Below are 21,362 nucleotides of genomic sequence, written 5' to 3' on the forward strand. Positions count from 1 at the left end.
AGCTAGCTAGTCTCTTTCAAATTTAGTTAGCTAGTACATGCTCCAATGAGAAGCTTTTTCATTGGTCAAGCCAGCCATGGCCAGTCAATCACCTGGGGCTTTCACCAATTTGCTGCTGTTCGTAGATGCATGAAACTGCCTACCAGCCCATTGATTCAGAGTTTCAGACGGAATCAACACGTGCAAGTGTGATGATCCATCTTTGGTGCTCTCTCCGAATAACGCGGTTTTTTGTTTGGTGACCGGAGATTGGAGTGTCTCCTTGCATTATTGCTTGACAGATTTGAATTTCTGAAGGAGAAAAATACAATGGCTCGTGGCAGCAAATATATATGCATGGTTGTCCATGAAAATAACTTTTAGCGGTTTGTCTCTGTTAGGCATTTCAACAAACGTCATCTGATGTGTTTGTTTCTGCAATATTGATCATCATATTGTACAAACTTCAGGCCTATTTGACATGATATGTGACCATTCTCGCAATCCATGTACAGATATACTGGTTTAGTACCAAGCTGAATGACATGGATAAAATTAGTCAAAGTTGATCAGGTAGCAGTTTAAACCATTTTTTATGGAAAATGCCTGAAATAGCATTTTTTTTCAAGATGCTTTTGGTACAGTAACTCCATAAGCCACTTCTTCAGTATTTCCATTTGATTTTTTTTCTCTCTTTTGACCAATGCAGAAACTAAATAAGCACATGTGCAGTTGCCTCTAACTGCCACTGGGTGCAAAAGCAAAGCCATTGGCAAAAGATAACCGTTTTTTTGACAAATTGACCCTTTTCAAAAACTTAATTCGAAACTAACCCCTGCCAAAAACTTCAACCAAAACTAGGCCGTCGGCTCAGCGTCAAGCGCATTGGCGCTGAGGTTGGTCAGCGCCAACGGGACTGGCGCTGACATTGTGTCACCGTGGCGGCCGGGCCGATCCCCTAGCTGACGTGGTAGCTACCTCAGCGCCAACCGCTTCGGCGCTGAGGTGCCCAACCTCAGCGCCAAGTAAGTTGGCGCTGACCTTGGCTACTTAGAGCCCGGCCGAGGCCGCCCCAGCCAGTTCTTCCTCCGTTTTTTCCCCAGCCGCCCGCCTAGGGTTCGGTCGCCACCGCGTTCTCCTCGCCCAATCTCCCCCAAAAACCTCTCTAATCGAAGGTGATTTGTGCGGCATTGAGTTTGGGATCGGAAGAGAAGGTAAACCCCTCTATAAACCCTAAGTTCCCCAAAGTTTTATTGGATATTTTGCATTGTTTTGGTTGTAGACGTGGTTTGATAATAGTTGGCTAAGGATGGATTATTAGATGGATAATATGGGTGGGGATGAAGTGTGGAAGTGGCATATCTTTATCCATTTGGTTGTTATTGATACATTTGACAAAATATATTTGGGATGGATGTTTGGTGATGCACTAGGGTTTGATGGGAGATGGATGTGTGGTGATGGCCTAGGATGTGGGATGGATTTGTGGTGATTGAGAGGGTTTGAAAGGGGTTGATGTGTGGTGAAGGGTAGGTAATTTGTAGGAGTAGAGTTTTTTTTTTATCAATAATGTGTAGTATTTGAGTAATGTACTTATTTATTGGAAAAATTAGACATGTTGTTAGCTTTTGAAGTATTGGTATTGCAATGGTAATTACATATTATTTTCAAGTAATTAATGTTTATGCATGGGTTTAAAATTGTAGATGGATAGATTGGTCCGGCTTCATTATGGTGGTTGTGTGGTAGATGAAAGTACACATGGAAGCCAATTTGAGGGAATGACAGTTAGACAATTAGTGTTTTTTGCGAAGCCTACCTTTGAGGAGTTAATGTCTCGCATCAAGCATGAATTGGATTGGAATGATGAGTCGGTTGGTATGCAAGGGAGATACGAGGTGGGCGGCGGTGTCATGTCACATAAATTTATGTTAGACTTGAATGGAGAGATCGAATGGCAAACATATATAGATATAGTATTGGGGTCACATTTCAAATCTCTTGAGGTGTTTGCATGGAAGAAAGATGGTAGGATAGGGAAGAAAGAACTTATAGAATCACCCATTAGCTGTCACGAACTGTCGGAGAGGTGTAGTAGGAAGGAAGAATTGATTGAGGAAGACGTGGAGGGGGGCGAGGGAGTAAATGATATGGCGGATGTGGAGGTCAGGGAAGAGAATGACCCGGTAAGGGAGGAAGTACATGCAGAGGAGAATGTGCCGTTAAGGGAAGAAGTACATGCAGAGGACAATGTGCCGTTAAGGGATGAAGTTAATGTGGAGGAGAATGTGCCGGTAAGAGAGGAAGGAGATGTTGAGGATGGTCGGGAGGTAGGAGATGATGTGGAGTTGCCTGAGGAAGAAGCGAATGCTAAGAATGTAAGTATGGGCCTAAGGGAGTTGGCTAGGCTGAAATTCTATACCCGAGAGGAGTGTGAGGAGGCTATGATACGCAGTGGATTGAACCCAGGCTGGTTGGAGTATGATACAGAGGATGAATTGGATGAGTCCGCTTCCGACTCCGATGATGATCGTCCAGTGCGTAAGATGTCAGAGCATGAAAGGACTGTGTTTGCGAAACTGGTGGGTAGAAACCCGGAAATAACACAATTCGAGGATCTTACCAGATCTGGGCTAGCAATTGCTGATGGGGATCCACAATATGACGGTGCCTTCGAACCAATGTGTGATGAACCAAGGAAGGGGTTGGAGTTTCGATCGATGGATGATCTGAAAATATGGCTACAGAGTTATTCTATCCGTGTCCACCGGCCGTACCATGTGAAGGAATCTAACGCGTCAGTAAAGTATACTGTTGCTTGTCTCGATCGCTATTGCAAATGGCAGATTAATGCAAGGAAGAGTGGAGGAGATAGGTGGCGGGTGACTAGGGTGGGCGAAGACCACACATGCTGTAGTGCGGAAGTAACCGGCAAGCATTTGCAACTTACTTCAAGGTTTATTGGAAACAGGTTACATGCATTTGTGCGAGCTGAACCAACTTTATCTCCAGCAGCGATTGTCGAGGCAGTTGAGCAAATATGGCACTATCGGCCTACGTATGGCAAAGCATGGCGTGCTAAGCAAGTTGCTATGAAGGTTATTTGGGGAGATTGGGACGAGGCGTATGTTCGCTTGCCTACACTGATGCGTGCCATCAAAGCAAAGAACCCTACCATGCATTTCCGTGTTGAGGCTCATCCCGAGAAGTCCAGGATGGTGGATGGAGTACAGAGGCGAGTATTTGGACGTGCATATTGGATATTTGGCCAGTCCATAGAAGCATTCAAGCACTTGAGGCCGGTGCTAGCAATTGATGGCACTTTCTTAACCGGTAAATACCAAGGTACATTGCTCACGGCAATAGGGGTCGACGCCGGGTTACATCTTGTTCCCTTGGTGTTTGCTCTGGTAGAGAAGGAGAATACATCCAACTGGGAGTGGTTCATCAACATGTTGAGAAACAAGTTGATCGGGCCTAATAGAGAAGTGTGTATAATTTCTGATAGACACCCTGGCATTTTGAACTCCATCATCCACATCATGCCTCATCACCTAACCATTCACCACAGGTGGTGCATGAGGCACTTCTGTGCTAACTTCTACACAGCTGGAGCTACGACTGATCAGATGAAAGATCTTGAGCGCATATGTCAAATAAATGAGAAAGCATTGTTCCTAGATGAGATAAAACGCCTCATGGGTGTGGTCGGAGAGAGGCCAAAGAAGTGGCTAGAAGACCATATGCCACTTAAGGTCAAATGGGCAAGAGCATTTGATACCAACGGGCGTCGTCATAGCATCATGACTAGTAATATGGCCGAGAGTTTCAATAATGTATTGAGAGGCATTCGGAAACTGCCGGTTACAGCTATTGTGGCATACACATTTTCGAAGTGCAATAGTTGGTTTGTCGATAGACACAAAGAGGCAACTGTAGATATCCTGTGTGGAAAGAAGTGGCCCACAAAAGTTAAGGACATGTTGGAGGAGCAGCAAAGACGAACCTTGGGGCAAAGAGCAGCATGTTTTGATTTCCCTTCGATAAAGTATGAGGTCAGCGAGCAAGGTGGAGTCACGGCGGCTGGGGTTCAATGGGGTGGACGTCACTACATCGTGGTTGCGAGAGATAACACATGTAGTTGTCAGTTCCCTCAGCTCCATCACTTGCCATGCTCCCACATGATAACCGTTTGTAAGTTGCGAGGTTTGGATGTGGAGGTGGCCCCCCGAATGTGTTATGAAGCTTCCAATAAGGCTGTGCAGGACTCGTACTCCCCTAGGTTTGAACCTTACCTAGATCCATCGCAGTGGCCAAGTTATGATGGAGAGTTCTTCGTGCCCGACTTGTCGTTAAAGAACAACACACGAGGAAGAAGAAGGACAAGAAGGTTCAAGAACGATATGGACAAAGCATACAAAGGCTCAGCCAACCGACGGTCACAAAAGCCGAACAATACAAATTCAGAGCCGGTCATGCAAAATAGATGCTCGCTATACCACGAACTAGGCCATAAGAAAACTAGGTGCCCGAAGCGAGACAAGTTTAAGGATCGACCGAAAAAGCGCCGTAGGACGGGGGGAGGTGGTGAGGGTAGCACACAGGTGGGATTGGATGACATTCATTTGCTAAGTTCATATTGTTGCTTCAATGTTTACTTTCTGTTGTCCTCCTTTCCGTTCTCATTGTGATTTTTCCATTTAATATTTTTTCAATTACTAATGATTCCATTTTCATTTGCAGGATGGAGCACTTTCCGGGGTTGGAGGATTTCTACGAGGAGAAGCACCGGGCCCCACAGATTGCCAGCGGAGAGGTTAGCATCAACAATATTCCATTTTTTTTATGATCGAATTTATTTTTTCTTTTTTGATTTTAGTTTGTACAGATAGATCATCCATCATAGAGATATCTCAAATCAAAGTTCATGAGCCTCAAAGCAGAGCATGTAAACACACAGATCTTCTTTTCAGTTTTCTTGCTCAATCCCAAAATTAAAGTTCCTAGTTGCATGAAGTATTTTCCACAACCCTTGTATATGATATATTGTCGCTAACTTTATGTTATTATGTTTGTCTATTGATGCAGCGCTTGAAGACCCTTCGAGTCAGAGGTCACACGGCGCACATACTGTTCGACGACCGGTACGTCCCGTACCTACGGCGGGCGAAGCTCTTGGCGTTCGTGACCATGGCGCAGCGACCGGTGCCTCTGTACAACGCCGCTGCTCTGACGGCCCTAGTGGATCGGTGGCGTCCAGAGACACACACCTTCCACCTACCGTGCGGGGAGCTGACGGTCACTCTGGAGGACGTCGCCATGATCCTGGGTCTTCCTATCCGGGGTCAGGCGGTCACAGGTGACACAGCGTCAGGGAATTACTAACGAGTCTTCGTATTCATTTGTTACTTTTTTTGCAATTACTAATGATTCCATTTAATTTCCGGTTACAGGTGACACAGCGTCGGGGAACTGGAGGGAGAGGGTCGAGGAGTACCTTGGTCTGGAGCCTCCAGTGGCACCTGATGGTCAGAGGCAGACGAAGACATCAGGGGTTCCTTTGAGTTGGTTGCGAGCCAACTTCGGTCAGTGTCCCGCTGAGGCAGACGAGGCTACAGTACAGCGATACTGCAGGGCGTACGTGCTGTACATCTTCGGCAGTATTCTGTTCCCTGACTCTGGTGGAGACATGGCTTCTTGGATGTGGCTGCCGTTGCTCGCGGACTGGGACGAGGCGGGTACCTTCAGTTGGGGGTCGGCTGCCCTAGCCTGGTTGTACCGGCAACTCTGTGATGCTTGCCGAAGGCAAGGCGGGGACGCGAACCTAGCAGGCTGTGTTTGGTTGCTACAGGTAAGTTCACGCATGTTATGTTTCATAACATTTCAATTTCTTGATAACATGTTGGAAGCTAACGTATGTGACGCAGGTTTGGATGTGGATGAGGCTTCTAGTTGGTCGGCCCATGTGGAGGACCCATCAGGCTTGGCCGCACCAGGATGCAGACCGACGTCCCACTGTAGCTCACCTGTGGGAATCGGTCCCATCTCCAGTAGTAGGCCGCAGGAATTTGGCGTACTGCCACTACACAAACGAGATGGACTACCTACAGCCAGAACATGTAAGCTATTCGGGGTTCTATCACACATGAAGATGGTTTCTTACTATATAGTACTAAATGTGCTTCAATGTGTTTTATTTTTGTTGCTGCAGGTGGTGTGGATGCCATATCAGGCACAGGAAGTGCTCGAGCTAGAACTGAATCCCATGTGCCATATAGAGGATGCGTTGAAGACCCTACGGTGCCCACTGATCTGCTTCTATGCAGTGGAGTTCCAGATGTGCCACCGCGTGATGCGGCAATTCGGGAGGCTTCAAACAATCCCGCACCGTTTCTCCACGAGTATCGACCTACACAAGTTAGTAATTTCACTTAACAATTTATTTTGCTTGCCCAATCAGTCACTTCAACATTTACTACATATTTGAGTTGGACATTTTGCATACGTGCAGGGTGGACCGTCGGAAGAACAAGAAGGTGACTGATTGGGCTTACTACCATCAGGATCATATCACGCAATGGGAGAAGTTTGAGGAGAATGGAGTACCAGACCAGGGTCAGCACAACGGGACGGAGTTCGACTTGTACTTGGCGTGGCTCCACAGGACCTACCGTCTTGTCCTACGTCCGGCTTGGACACTAGCCGACATAGCGGATGACCCCGAGGATGTTGAGGAGCAGAACGAGTATGATACTCGTACCCGTCTAGGTACCACGGTCGAGACGGGACCTGTTCGCGACAGAGTGGTTAGTTTCTAGCATTAATGTTGTATATTATTTCATTTCAATGCCATATATGTTGTGACTTACTTCATTTCAATCCTACAGGCTCGAGAGCTCTTGCGGACCGTCAACGACGCGGGAGTGGCGCTAGGCACGGCTCCTGGCTCCGAAGGAGAGGGCGGCACCCTCCGCAACGCCCTACAGGTAATCGTTGGAAAGAGATGAAACTACGGTGTTTTCTTCCAAAAGCGATAACTTAACATGGATTATTTTTTATGCAGAGACTACGGCAGCGATGTCGGAAGTTGGCAGCAAGGCTCGGCTGCAGGTCGACTGATGTGGTCGAACATGCTCATGCCCACCAAGAGGGGGATGAAGAAGGGGAGGTGGGTGACGAGGAGGGCGAGCAAGACAAAGAGGCAGAGGAAGGAGATGAGGAGGAAGAAGGGGATGAGGACAGAGAAGAGGAGGCGGATGAGCTCGGTCCCTCGCAGCTAGAGGACGCACCAGAGTCGTCACAGCCGGATATCTCGCAGCCCGGCCCGTCTCGACCACTACGCCGGCGGGCTCCTTCGCAGGACTGGAGGTACACCCCCGACGTGCCTCGTCCTCGCACTAGAGGTAGGAGGAGGTGAGTGCATGGTTCAATGGATGGATGGATAGATGGATGGACTTGATGCATGGTTCGATGGATGTATGGACTCGACTGGATGTATAGCCGAGGATCGATGGGATGTTTTTATTTCTTATATGTATGGACTTCATATATGGATGTATTGATGGATTCTATGGATGTATGGAATGATGTTGGGATTGATGGATGGATGTATGTTTTGTATGGTTCTCTGGATATATTACTGCCTGTAAATTTCTGTCATTTGATGTTTGCCTGTGTTGTGTGCAAAGTTTTGCTAAAGTTTAGCAGGGCTGGGACGTCAGCGCCATGCAAAATGGCGCTGACATGTCCAAACTCAGCGCCAGTGCACCTGGCGCTGAGGTCCCAGCACAGCCATCCAGAAGGCTTGCTGGGCTGGGCCAAGGCCGAAACGGCCAAGTCCCACCTCAGCGCCAGGTTGACTGGCGCTGAGTTTCCCACAGTCAGCGCCATTATAGCTGGCGCTGAGGTCCTAGCCCGCAAGCCATCCAGAAGGCTTGCTGGGCTGGGCCAAGGCCGAAACGGCCAAGTCCCACCTCAGCGCCAGGTTGGCTGGCGCTGAGTTTCCCAAGATCAGCGCCATTATGGCTGGCGCTGAGGTCCCAGCCAGCAAGCCATCTAGAAGGCTTGCTTGGCTGGGCCACGGCCGAAACGGCCAAGTGCCACCTCAGCGCCAGGTTGACTGGCGCTGAGTTTCCCAAGGTCAGCGCCATTATGGCTGGCGCTGAGGTCCCAGCCAGCAAGCCATCTAGAAGGCTTGCTTGGCTGGGCCACGGCCGAAACGGCCAAGTCCCACCTCAGCGCCAGGTTGACTGGCGCTGAGTTTCCCACAGTCAGCGCCATTATGGCTGGCGCTGAGGTCCCAGCCCGCAAGCCATCCAGAAGGCTTGCTTGGCTGGGCCAAGGCCGAAACGGCCAAGTCGTACCTCAGCGCCAGGTTGGCTGGCGCTGAGTTTCCCACAGTCAGCGCCATTTTGGCTGGCGCTGAGGTCCCAGCCCGCAAGCCATCCAGAAGGCTTGCTGGTCTGGGCCTTGGGGTTGCGGCCAAGTCCCACCTCAGCGCCAGTCCGGTTGGCGCTGAGATAGCTGCCACGTCAGCTGGGGATCGGCCCCGGCCGCCACGGTGGCACAATGTCAGCGCCAGTCCCGTTGGCGCTAACACGGCCAACGTCAGCGCCAATGTGTTTGGCGCTGAGGCGACGGCCTATTTTTGGTTGAAGTTTTTGGCAGGGGTTAGTTTCGAAATAAGTTTTTGAAAAGGGTCAATTTGTCAAAAAAAAACGGCAAAAGATAAAGGGGCGCCCACAAGGCAACAAAGAGGGCATATGCTTCTATTTTCTTTTTCATTGTTTGCAGCTGAAGCAGTTCAGTGGCAAATTAGTGGGTGCAAGATAACTGACAATTAGGGCCTGTTTGGCATAGCTCCAACTCCTAAATATTGCTCCAGGAGTTGAGTCTGGAGTGGAGTTGTGGAGCTGCCTAAACCCAGCTCCACAACTCTAGTACATTTTGTGAGAGAGCTCTACCCAACTCCACTCCTAGTTTTGGTGGAGCTAAAACTGTTTGGCTGAGCTCCAGCTCTAGGAGGGGTGGAGCTGGAGCTGGAGCTATGCCAAACAGGCCCTTACTAGCAGCAATTGCACCATATATGATAAACTATCAGATAAAGAAAAACTCACAATAAGTTTGTTCCATGAGAAAATTACCCAGAACTTCAGAGCTTCATATGGTCTTATAATATGTCTCGCTACTACATAATTCATCTTTACAGAAATCTTCCTTTATTTTTACAAAGTATAAAGGACGACCCTTATGTGAATGCATCAGGTATCCCATCAAGGGCTGCATATGAACATTGATGTTCATAGGCGGGCCTATTAAGTCTATGCATGCACACTTTTAGCTCCTCCCCACCTTTTTCTTTTGATCTCCGCACGCCTTCTCTTCTTCCCCTATAATTTTTCTCTCCTCTCATTCACTGCACACCTTGCTCTCTCGTACGTACTATGTACCACTATGCGAAAAGGCTACTGCGCGCGTGTTCGCCCTCCGCGAACACATACACGTGTGGCTTAGTAGTCTATAGGTAGCCCACAAGCCCAAAATACCTAAGCGCTCTTGTTCCCTCTTTGATTTACTGTTCTTTTTCTTTTTATTTATCTCAAGTTTCTAGGTTCTTTGCTTTATCATTTTCTTAATATAGTCCCACATATATATTATGCATAATATTTTTTCTAGATTAGTGTGCAAATTTATACATCAAAAGTTTACACGTCAAATGTTTATGCACAAAAAAATATATGTTAAAAGTTTGTATGCTAAAAGTTTATATATCAAAAGTTTATAGATGGAAACTTTCTAAAGTGGAAGTTTTTCTTCTACTTAATTTATTAAAGGGTGAATAGCTAATTTAGTCCCTCAAGTTTTACCGAAGGCTCAATTTGGTCCTTCACGTTTCATTTTGTCCACATAACTCCTCTAAATATTTGTTTTGGCTTGAAATCATCCTTGGGCCCACTTAATATGCCATATGGCTATTTCTAGTTAATATTTCTATTAGAAAATGTCCCTTTTACCCTTAATTTGTATACAACTATATACTAGAAAACAAAAAACCAAGATGAATAAACAATATTATAGATGTACTTCCCATTATTTTAACATGTGCACATGAAACTTAAGCAATTGCTACCGTATACACTTTCTAGTAAATAATTTATTTTCGTTTTACATAATTTACTATGCATTATCTATAAAAGAATCAAGCATGCAATTTTTCTCTTATATATGTGAATGATGAGGGTATAAGTGTCATTTATCAAGAGAGTTGTTGGTTCAAGGATAAGTTTGAACTAAAACAAAAATTTGAAGGACTAATACGGATAGATTGAAACATTAAGGATTAAACTGGAGCCTCAGATGAAACTTGGAGGACCACTTTGGCTATTCACCCTTTATTAAATATTGGAAAAAGGTAATATGTGAATCTCATTCCATACCGTTCACACTTGAATGCCATGTCCAAAATGGAAAAAAAAAAGGAGAAGAACACCTTTCATCATTATTCGCACACTAATCATGTAAACTCATGCACGCCTATTCTCTATATGCATATTTTTTTATCTATATACCAGGCAATATATTGTAAAGTTTGATCGTAACATTGTAGGATCTAAATAAATTCTTAAAATCATATAGATAAATAGATTGTTGTTTGAAAATAAAATCTCTTATTTAAAAATATACAATTTTACTTAAATCCTTATAAATAGTAAATAAATTATTATTTGAATATTAAGTTTCCATTGCGAAATTTAGCAATATAACACATAGCTATTTCTAGATATCTAATGATGTCATTCAGCAGTAATCATATTGAACGCTAACTACATTAATCATGGTTGTACACTACTCACATTGGTACGCTACTCAAAGCATGCATGCGGGAGTTTTATATGGTCAGAACCAATTCACGGGCTCGGGGAAAAGCGAACGTTCGCGCATTAGCCTTACCCACCACTGTGTCCTCTCCCCCTTTCCACCGTCTTGATCCACCATGCAGAGCGAGGGCACCATCATCGGCTCCTCCCCTAGCTGCCCCGCCGCAAAACCTCCTCCCCTAGCTGCCCCGCCGCAAAACCCTGGGCGCCATCGCACACCATAGTTGCACCATCCTCCTCACTAGCTGAAGCCATGGCACATCGGTGATAGGTAGAGCGGAAATTGTGGCCCTAGATCTAGCAGTGGGGAGGCCAGATCTCGCGACAGGGAGGCTAGATTTGTCAGCAAGGAGGCCGATTCGACTCGGTGTTAGCAGACATGGAGAGGTGGCAGTGGATTCGACTCAACGATGTCCAATACCGCTTGGCAGCTCGCGGGCCCAGGAACCGGCGGATCGATGACGCCAGACCCAGGAGCGGCGAATCGATGACGCTAGGCCCGAGAGCGGCAGATCTGGCACAACGGTTGTAGGAGGAAGCGTGGATCTAATGGCGGTGCTAGGGGATGCATGGATCCGGCGGTGGTGCTAGGGGGAGGCATGGATCCAGCGGTGTTGGCGCTTCCATGCCACTTCCATCTCTGTCCGTGCCGGCGTCATTGATTCCGTTCGCCATTCGTTCGTCTGGCTCTACCACCGACGAGTCCCAGCGAGCCCGTCCTCCCTTGTCTGTAGGAGGCATGGCGAACCGCCTTCTCTCTCCCTAGGAGCGTGGCGGACCGGCGGTGGAGGCCCTAGGTTGCAACGGAGGAGATGGGAGCAGCGGTGCAGCCATGGAGGGTGGAGGGCGGCAACCAGGTGTAGCGGCGGTTGAGCTCGGGGACGACACTAGCGCGAAGAGAAGCTCGCCGGTTGGGGAAACATGAGCTCGCCGGTGTGGGAGAGGAGGAACTCGCTGGCGTGGAAAGGAGGAACTTGTCGGTGTGGGGAAGAGGACCTCGCCGGCGGGGAGGCAGCCCCCTCTTCCTCGTTGGATCAACGGTGGCGGCGTGGATGGTACTCGGTCCTTCTGATTTTAAAGGGCCATCGGGGGCGCACCGGATACCGCGTGACGTGCGGTGCTCTTCCGGCCGCTGGACCCTACCTTCGGCTGAACCGTTTCTAGGGTTGGCAGGCCGTTAAGCAGAAAAGATACCTCTTCCCGAGGCCTCTTCCGACGTCTTCGGACTTCCTAACATCGCCGTCAACTGCCACGTCCTGGCTCGAGAAATCTTAATCCGATTCCCTTTCGGGGCACGCGCGTGGTTGTGCTCTCTGCTGGGGTTACCCCGTCCTTTAGAATCGGCTTACCCATGTGCAAGTGCTGTTCACATGGAACCTTTCTCCTCTTCGGCCTTCAAAGTTCTCATTTGAACATTTGTTACTACCACTAAGATCTTCACCGACGGTCGCTCCGCCCGGGCTCGCGCCCCGGGTTTTGCAGTGGCCGCCGCGCCCTTCTACTCATCAGGACATGGTGCTCACTAAGATGACGTGGTGTGGGTCGCGTGCTTCAGCGCCATCCATTTTCGGGGCTAGTTGATTTGGCAGGTGAGTTGTTACACACCCCTTAGCAGATTTTAACTTCCACGACCACTGTCCCGGGGAGTAGTGGATCCGTCGTGCTGCTTGGGCCTGGCCATTGCAACAGTGGTGGCTTGGGCGACCGCGACACGGTGGCAAGGGCTACAGTGGCTGCTAGGTCGACCGCTCCAGTGAGATCTGTAGCTAGCTCGGCATATCCGTCAACCAGTTCCTCCGAAAAGAAGACTTGTTCCATATGCAAATGCAAGAAACCAGTGCGTAGAGAATGAATCCCTGAATGGTTATAAAGCCATACCCAATCGACTTGGATTGCGTTTTTTTTAAAAAAATCATATAATTCGAGGTACGGTTCCTCATCTATGGCACCAAATATTTTTAAAATCAACTCGTAATTGAGCCGAACATAGGGCCAATCACCTATAAAATTTTTCACGTACGAATCCAGAGAACTCAAAATGCTTAGTAAAACGACCGGAAGAGAACCTATGAGCGGCAATCCACGAAAAGGAGGTTCGTTAAAGGCATCATATTCGGACATACTCTGCCGTAGCTCATTAGCTACATCAAAGTAGCTCAAAAAACATTTCCACACTTCTTGAGGAAGATGTGACTAGGTAGTCAGTACTCAGTAGTAGCGCATGCTAGAAACCTAGTCATGTTCATGAGCTTGAGTTCGGCATTTGCGTTCTTGTTGGTTGACGGCTGACCACGATGCAGATTGCAGAGGATTGTTGCGTTGCGTGAATTTGTTTATTGTCCTGTGAATGTGAATTTATTCTGTGATTCTGTGAATTGTAGAATTTTAATTGGAGTTTGAGGAGGTTCTGATTTTGTCATTTATGACTTTTTACCAAAATTTATTTTTGCAGTTGATTTTTTCATTACAAAAAAAAAATCAATTTTCACAATTATATTAAATTGGCCCATTGTAAGACAAAATTTGCTACAGGACACCCAAAAAATATGTAATTAGCTGTGGGACATCGTAAAAACGTGAATTTGCTTAAAGACACTCTAAAAGTTTGGTAATTTGCTACAGGACATTAAAATACAATATCCACCTAATTGATGAGAGAGAAATCACATAAAAAGACAGTTTTGCCCTTACCTTCTTCTTCCTTTTCCAAGTATTCTTCCGATGCTTCTGAAAAGAATAACCAAATCAAATGTGCCAGCAAGCCGCCCTGCACGCCTGTGCAGCTCCACGCACTCGAGGCACACCCCGCGTGTGCCGCTCTTCGTCACACGCATAGGCATGGCACCGCCCATCGCGAGCGCCTCCAATCGCGCGACCACACAGCTCGTCGGCTCACGCATCGCGAACTGCATGCCGCCCACACGCGTCGTGGCTCGCCCCAGCAACACGGCGGGGTTGGCCTTGGTGCTGTCGTAGCCGTTCTCGGCGAGCACCTCAGTGACGATTGACGGAGCGTGGGGCTCCTCACCGGGAGACCGCGCTGGCCCCCCTTTGCCGGTTCGGCCGGGGACCCTGGGTGAGACTCTAAGCTCCCAATCTGTATGTGGAAGGTTCGCGAGACAGGAGGCACAGAAGACACCGGCGATGTATACAGGTTCGGGCCGCTTAGAAGCGTAATACCCTACTCCTGTGTTTTGAGAGATCTGTGTATGAAAGAGCTACAAAGTCTGAGCCAGCCTCTCCCTTGTTCTGGGTTCCTAATCTGGAAAGGTCCAGTCCAAGAAAAAGCTCTCTTCCTCCTCTTAGTGGGCAAGGTCCTCCTTTTATATCTTAAGGGGATACCACATGCACCATCCCCCCTTCCTCCTGGGGACTTACCCTACCTTTTCATAAATGGACGGAGATTTGCATGGTTGCCGTCCGAGTCACCTTCTGATGGGACGGCCCACAACTACCTCCACTTTCGCCGGGAGCATACGCGTTGTGGAATTGTGGCCGCCTGCTGACGACATGACCGGAGTCAGACTGGTCACAAATCGGTCATTCTTGTCCACCACGCGTCAGCTTAGCAATCTGCACGTTGGCCCTTCTTCACACAACATTTTGCCTGTAATGGTTAGGATGAAGCCTGGCATATATCTGACCAGGGCTAACGTGCCATCTCTGGGAGGTAACACGCTAGCTCCAGCTGGGGACGAGCGCCTAGAAGCCCTCGTCCTGACGGGATGGGGCGAGGCGTGCGTCAGACCGCCTGTCGCCACCTAACCCGCGATCTGACCGGTCAGTGACTGGTCACAGACCGGATAAATGAGTGCACTGCACTGCGTTACATGCGGCGTGACACGCTCAACCAAACCGCAATAAATGTGGTTAGGTGAGCCCCCACTGTGCTCACCTAACCCATACACGCGGAGCAAAAACCCACGAGGGGTCGGGGCGCCTCGGCCCTCGGGGCCGAGGGGGGTGCAGCCCGACCCCCTCGGGGGGACTAAGAGGAGGGCGAACGCATCACCCTCGGGCCCGACGTCCCCCGAGGGTGCCAGGCCACGTGGGCGATTATGTCTGCCTCAAACCTCTAGTCATGATACTCCCGATCCCATGTCACCGACAGTAGCCCCCGGCGTTATGCCAGGGCGATCGCCCTCCTTAAGGGAAGCGGTCGGGCGTGACGCCACTCCTAAGGCCTGGTGACAGGTGGGACCGGTCTCCACAATTGGGCAGAAACCCAACGGTCAAAAATCATGCACATCGGCAGTGGTAACTCGGCTGTCAATAATGAGCGGTCTCTTCAAGACTGCCACATTACTCGAGTAGCACACGAATCTGGACATGGCGATTCGTTTCATCTGGAGATATGGTAACGTCGCTTCGGTTGGCGAGCGTAATTAACGCGCGCACGATATGATCTACCTCGACTGCCACAACCGCATATCCACCTCATGCGCCGCAAGCGGGCGAATGGGATTAGTGGAAGCGTGGGCGCGAGAAACGAGGGGGCGAAATAGTGGGCGCGAGAAGCGAGGAGCCGGGCACAGCGTTGGCAAGGGTATAAAAGCACTGAGGAAGGGATTTGTTTCCTTCCTTTCGCCATTATTCCCCTTGTCTTCGCCGCTTGCGCCCTAACTCCTTCTTTCCTGCGCCCTACCCTCGCCACACGCGCTCGCTCTTAATCTTTTCTTCCTCCGGCGCCATGGCACGGGGCTCCGCTCTACTCGATGGTAGCGTGCTGCCGCCCTCCCGCATCGTGAGTGAGAGGCAGGCTGGGCTGCCACGCCGCTTCATGCCGGAATCTGCCACCGGCCGGGAGATAGTCACGCTGGGCGAGGGACGCCCGGCGCCAGACTACCCGGGGCGGTCCGTCTTCTTTCTCCCTTTTGCAATGGCAGGGCTGGTTCCGCCATTTTCTTCTTTCTTCATGGATGTTCTGGAGTTCTACAATCTCCAGATGGCGCACCTCACCCCCAACGCGGTGATGACATTGGCCATCTTCGCGCATCTGTGCGAGATGTTCATTGGGGTGCGCCCATCTCTTCGGCTGTTCCGGTGGTTCTTCACCGTGCAGTCGGTGTCGCCGCCATCGGTAGTCGGTGGCTGCTACTTCCAGCCACGGGGGCCGGTGCTGAACCGCTACATCCCCTGCGCCCTTCGCAAGAAGTGGGACGACTGGAAGAGCGACTGGTTCTACACTCCCCACGCCGACGAAGCGCGCCTCCGACTTCCGAGCCAGCCCCCGGCGCAGGCCTCCAGCTGGCGGGCGCCGGTAGATCTGGGGGATGGCTATGACGCCGTCCTCGACCGCCTGGCGGGCCTGCGATCCCAGGGGCTCACAGGGGCCATGGTGTATGGCGACTACCTCCGTCGTCGGATTGCGCCGCTCCAGCGGCGCGCTCGGGGCGCCTGGGAGTACACCGGGTCCGAAGACTTCATGAGGACCCACCAGGGAGTGAGATGGGACTGGGCTCCTGAGGACTTCAAGATATTGGTCCAACGGGTGCTGAATCTCAACTCCGTGGAGGCGGCCCTCATTCCCCAAGGAATCCTCCCCCTCTGCAGCGATCCAGACCGCGCCTCCATCCTGACCATTATGATGGCGGTCGGGGCCTCAGAGGAGCGAGCTCCAAAGGGCCATGACGGCGCAGGCGGGAGCCGCCGGGGGGAACAATCTACCCCGAGAGGGGGTCGTGCTTCTGGGTCCCGTGTCAGGGGCCCGGGGAGCAACCGCCCTGCCGACGCCCGGGGGAAGAGGAAGCAGGGAGGAACACCTCCCCCATCTCCTCCCCGAGGGGGCGGGGCGGCGCGTGCCAGCAGCAAGCGCCCGGAGGGGGCCGCGCCAGCATCGCAGCCCGAGGGGGAGCGCAAGAAGAAGCGGCCCCGCAAGATGGAGGAGACAGAACCATCTCGGGGAAACCTCATTTCCCCTCCAAAGTGGTCGTTTAACCGACCCCCTCGCAGGTTCGTCTCTCACCCATCGTGGCTGTATTCATTCTCTCAACATGAGTTTTCACTTACCCATCTTGCTCGTCTTCTGGTCTTTTCTTTTGTTACAGCGAGATCCCGTCGCGTCCCTCCCGCCATTCCAAGTCCGGCCAGTCTGAGGCCGAGGATCCGGCGGCCGCAGAGGCCCGCAGGCGGGAAGCTGACCGGCGAGAGGCCGCGGATCGCCTACGGGAAGCCGAGGAGGCCGCCCAGGAGGCCGCCCGGGCTCGCCAAGCCGAGGAAACTGCTCGGGAGGGAGCCGCCCGGGCCCGCCAGGCCGAGGAAGCTGCTCGGGAGGAGGCCGCCCGAGCCCACCAGGCCGAGGAAGCCGCTCGGGAGGAGGCCGGATTTCGCCAGGACGAGGCGATGGCGACTTCCGAGGCAGCTCATGACGAGGCCGCGGGCGCGTCGCTCGGGCCCACTCCCTCGGGCGACGCTCAGGCGACAACTTCCGGGGCAGCTGGCGACGAGGCAGCGGGCGCGTCGCTTGGGCCCACTCCCTCGGGCGACGCTCAGGCGACAACTTCCGGGGCAGCTGGCGACGAGGCTGCGGGCGCGTCGCTTGGGCCCACTCCCTCGGGCGACACTCAGGACCAAACGGGTCCGGGAGACATCCCCGAGTCCGGCACGTCCATCGGCGGGCCGAACCGCATGGCATCTTCTCCGAGGCGGCTTTTCCCCACACCTTCTGCTGCCCTACTGAGCGCAGAGCCCCTTCTGCAAGCCTTGGCCGCCGCAAACACCACGGTGTTGGACGGGTTAAGTGCCCAGGTGGAGGCCCTGCAGGCAGAGCGGGCGGAGCTCGACGCCGCGTGGGCGCGTGTCGAAGAGGGGCGACGCTCGGTGGAGGCCATGGTGGAGGTGGGCCGTAAGGCTCACCGCCGGCATGTCTCGGAGCTTGAGACCCGTCAGAAGGTGCTGGCGGAGATCGCCAAGGAAGTGGAGGAGGAGCGGGAGGCTGCCCTCATTGCCACCACCGTGATGAACAAGGCGCAGGACACCCTCCGCCTTCAATTCGGGAGCTGGGAGGCGGAGCTAGGGAAGAAGCTCGACGCCGCCCAGGGGGTGCTTGACGCTGCCGCTGCCCGAGAACAGCGGGCGGCGGAGACCGAAGCGGCGTCCCGGCGGCGCGAAGAGGCCCTCGAGGCGCGCGCCATGGCGCTGGAAAAGCGCGCCTGCGTCGTGGAGAGGGACCTGGCGGACCGCGAGGCCGCTGTCACCATCCGGGAAGCAACGCTGGCGGCGCACGAGGCTGCCTGCGCCGAAGAAGAGCTCGCGCTCCGCCTCCGCGAGGACGCGCTCACCGAGCGGGAGCGAGCTCTCGAGGGGGCCGAGGCCGCGGCGCAACAGCTGGCGGACAGCCTGTCCCTCCGCGAGGCAGCACAGGAGGAGCAGGCGCGCCGCAATCTGGAAGGTGCCCGCGCCGAGAGGGCCGCACTGAACCAACAGGCCGCTGAGCTCGAGGCGCGGGCGAGGGAGCTGGACGCGAGGGCGCGCCGTGGCGGGGCGGCCGCGGGCGAAAGCGACTTAGCCGCCCGCCTCGCAGATGCCGAACACACCATCGCCGATCTGCAGGGCGCGCTGGACTCGGCCGCCGGGGAGGTCGAAGCCCTCCGCTTGGCGGGCGAGGTCGGGCCCGGCATGCTTTGGGACGCCGTCTCCCGCCTAGATCGCGCCGGTCGGCAGGTGGGCCTCTGGAGAGGGCGGACCATAAAGTACGCCGACAACCAGGGAGGCCTCGCCCAGCACCTCTCGAAGATGGCCGGGGCTCTCCAACGGCTCCCCGAGGAGCTCGAGAAGACAATTAAGTCATCCTCGAGGGACCTCGCCCAAGGAGCGGTGGAGCTCGTCCTGGCAAGTTACCAGGCCAGGGACCCCAATTTCTCTCCCTGGATGGCGCTGGATGAGTTCCCTTCTGGGACCGAGGACCGCGCGCGCGCGCAAGTCTGGGATGCCGCCGACTATATCGTCGACAGCTTCGAGGGCTCGGCCCCTCGGCTTGCGTTTGCCCCCAACTCCGACGAGGAGGGCAATGCCGGAGGTGCAGACGACAGCGACGTCGAGGCCGGCGATCCGGGCGCATCGGGTTGAGCCCCCAGACCCCCGCCATCCTTCTGTTTTTTCTTCTTTTCTTTCTTCTAAGGCCTTCGGGCTTTGTATAGATCAACTTAATCTGTAATCAAAAATGAAGAAATTTTTGTGTCAATTTCATCTTGTTATGTGTATGAGATGATGATGATCTGTGCCGTGGTCCTTTTGTGTCTTAGCTTGAATAAGGGCTCGTGCCCAGGTTCTGGTCCTCAAAAGGCGCGGGTCGGGGCTAGTGCCTGGGGAGATCCACATGTCGAGACTGGCCAGGCCGGGAACGTGGTGACCGAGGGTTATGGGTGACCCGATTGTGGGTTTTTGCCGATTCCCCCCCGGAGTTCACCACGCCCCGGGGCACGGCTCGGTTCTGGGCCCCGTTTGGCGATTTTAGCCGACCCGATCCCCCGAGGGCAGGATTGAGCGCGAGTGACCTATTTCAAGTCAAGATTCTTCAAAAGAAAAAACAGCACAGATACAGCCTTTAGGAAATTGAAACTGCTTTTATTGAAATTTTGAAATAAGAGAAATAAGAAAGTGTATGTGTGGCAGCCCCCGGTCAACCCTGCACGCCCGAGGGGGTGCGGGGTTGGCCCGAGCCCGAAACCTGACACCCGACCCCCCCCTCAGGGGTAGAAGCGACGAAGGTGTTCGATGTTCCACGGGTTAGGCAGCTCAGTGCCGTCGCCCGTGGCCAGCCGTATGGAGCCCGGCCGGGGGACGCCGACCACTCGATACGGACCCTCCCACATTGGTGAGAGCTTGCTCAATCCAGCACGCGTTTGAACGCGGCGTAGGACGAGGTCGTCGACGCAGAGTGATCGGGCCCGGACGTGACACTGATGGTAGCGCCGCAGGCTCTGCTGGTAGCGCGCGGCTCGGAGGGCCGCGCGCCGCCTTCGCTCTTCCAAGTAGTCGAGGTCATCTCTGCGAAGCTGATCTTGATCAGCCTCGCAGTACATGGTGGCCCGAGGAGACTTCAGGGTGAGCTCAGATGGGAGAACCGCTTCCGCGCCGTAGACGAGGAAGAAAGGTGTTTCCCCGGTTGCTCGGCTTGGTGTAGTTCGGTTTGCCCAGAGCACCGCTGGCAACTCCTCGATCCATGAATCGCCGTGCTTCTTGAGTATGTTGAAGGTCTTGGTTTTAAGACCTTTGAGGATTTCCGCATTGGCGCGCTCCACTTGGCCATTGCTTCTGGGGTGGGCAGGTGAGGCGAAGCAGAGCTTGATGCCCATGTCTTCGCAGTAGTCGCCGAAGAGTTCACTAGTGAATTGGGTGCCATTATCCGTAATAATACGGTTAGGCACTCCAAACCGGGCCGTGATGCCCTTAATGAATTTAAGTGCGGAGTGCTTATCGATCTTGACAACCGGATAAGCCTCGGGCCACTTAGTGAACTTGTCGATCGCGACATACAGATACTCAAACCCGCCCGGGGCTCGCCTAAACGGTCCCAGGATATGGAGTCCCCAGACAGCAAATGGCCATGAAAGTGGTATGGTCTGCAGGGCCTGGGCCGGCTGATGGATTTGCTTGGCGTGGAATTGACACGCTCTACATCGGCGGACCAGGTCGACCGCATCATTGAGAGCTGTCGGCCAATAGAAACCTTGGCGAAAAGCTTTACCAACCAAGGTTCGCGAGGCGGAGTGGGCTCCGCATTCGCCTTCATGGATATCAGCAAGAAGCACAACGCCTTGTTCCCGAGGAATGCACTTCAGGAGGATTCCATTAGCCGCGCGCCGATAGAGGGTCCCTTCTACCAGCACATAGCGTTTGGAGATGCGATGGACGCGTTCACTCCCTTCGCGGTCCTCGGGTAGAGTCTTATCTGTGAGGTATGCTTGGATCTCGGCGATCCAAGCAATCAATCTAAGGGAGCTGGGAGCACTCCCCTCGGGTCCCGAGGCCTGGACTCCGACGGGTCTCGGGGGCCGGTCAGGCGCATCCGTCTCCCCTAAGGGGTCGGGTCACGCCGACGGTTGGGCAAGCCTTTCTTCAAAGGCGCCCGGTGGGGTCTGGGCTCGCGAGGACGCGAGCCGCGAGAGCTCGTCGGCCATCATGTTATCCCGTCTGGGAACGTGCCGAAGCTCAATCCCGTCAAAATGGCGCTCCATACGCCGTACTTGGCGCACGTAGGCGTCCATCTGCGGGTCAGAGCACCGGTACTCCTTACAGACTTGGTTAACGACCAGCTGGGAGTCGCCTAACACCAGGAGGCGGCGGATCCCCAGTCCAGCTGCCACTCTGAGTCCGGCAAGGAGTCCCTCGTACTCTGCCATATTATTGGTCGCTCGAAAGTCGAGGCGAACCAAGTATCTGAGGACGTCTCCACTCGGAGAGGTCAACGTGACCCCTGCACCGGCGCCCTGAAGAGACAGGGAGCCGTCGAACTGCATCACCCAGTGGGCGGTGTGAGGCAGCTGCGAGGGACCCGAGCTGGCT

General features: G+C 52.8%; 1 pseudogene; it reads left to right on the top strand.

Annotated features, from left to right (window-relative positions):
- The first annotated feature begins 900 nt into the window (after window positions 1-900).
- LOC107280905 (uncharacterized) lies at window positions 901-8,497 on the top strand (annotated as a pseudogene).
- The last annotated feature ends 12,865 nt before the right edge of the window (window positions 8,498-21,362 follow it).

Source organism: Oryza sativa, chromosome 5, assembly GCF_034140825.1.
Source record: "Oryza sativa Japonica Group chromosome 5, ASM3414082v1".
NCBI classification, from domain to species: Eukaryota; Viridiplantae; Streptophyta; class Magnoliopsida; order Poales; family Poaceae; genus Oryza; species Oryza sativa.